This window comes from Phalaenopsis equestris, unplaced genomic scaffold (genome assembly GCF_001263595.1).
Source record: "Phalaenopsis equestris unplaced genomic scaffold, ASM126359v1 Scaffold000659, whole genome shotgun sequence".
In the NCBI taxonomy this organism is placed as follows: domain Eukaryota; kingdom Viridiplantae; phylum Streptophyta; class Magnoliopsida; order Asparagales; family Orchidaceae; genus Phalaenopsis; species Phalaenopsis equestris.
In genome coordinates, this window is record NW_018165099.1 from 6947 (window position 1) to 7469 (window position 523).

Here is a 523-nt window from a genome sequence, read left to right on the forward strand (position 1 = left end):
AACTTTTAATAAGTGAAATACATTAGGTATGATTGTATGAATATTAAAATTGAACTTTGAAGATTAGATATGTAAATACATAGGAATTGTATGGTTTGTATGTAAACAATCACCTTTTTCGTGGTTAAAGTAATTAAGATTTTTACCGAATGATTTTCAAGATTTTTAATTTTCATGCTATAATGCAAGTAGTTCCAAATCATATTTTTAAAAAGTTGAAACCTGCGAGCAAAGAGAAAAAGCTTTTGCTTCCAGGTAGCCAACCACCCTTATAGTTTTTCGAGTAATTTAGTGCAGTGAAACAGTAGTAGCACCCTTATAGTTTTTCGAGTAATTTAGTGCAGTGAGAAGCCTTCAGGAATGAACAGTAACATGCAAGTGAAACAGTAGTGGACAGAAAACAAGAGTAGTATAACATGCTATACATGAAAGACAGTAGCAGGTAGAAACAAGACAAGTGTAATATGCTTGAAACAATTGTGAAGAATGAATGACGATACCAAGATAATCCTAATGCACCTTA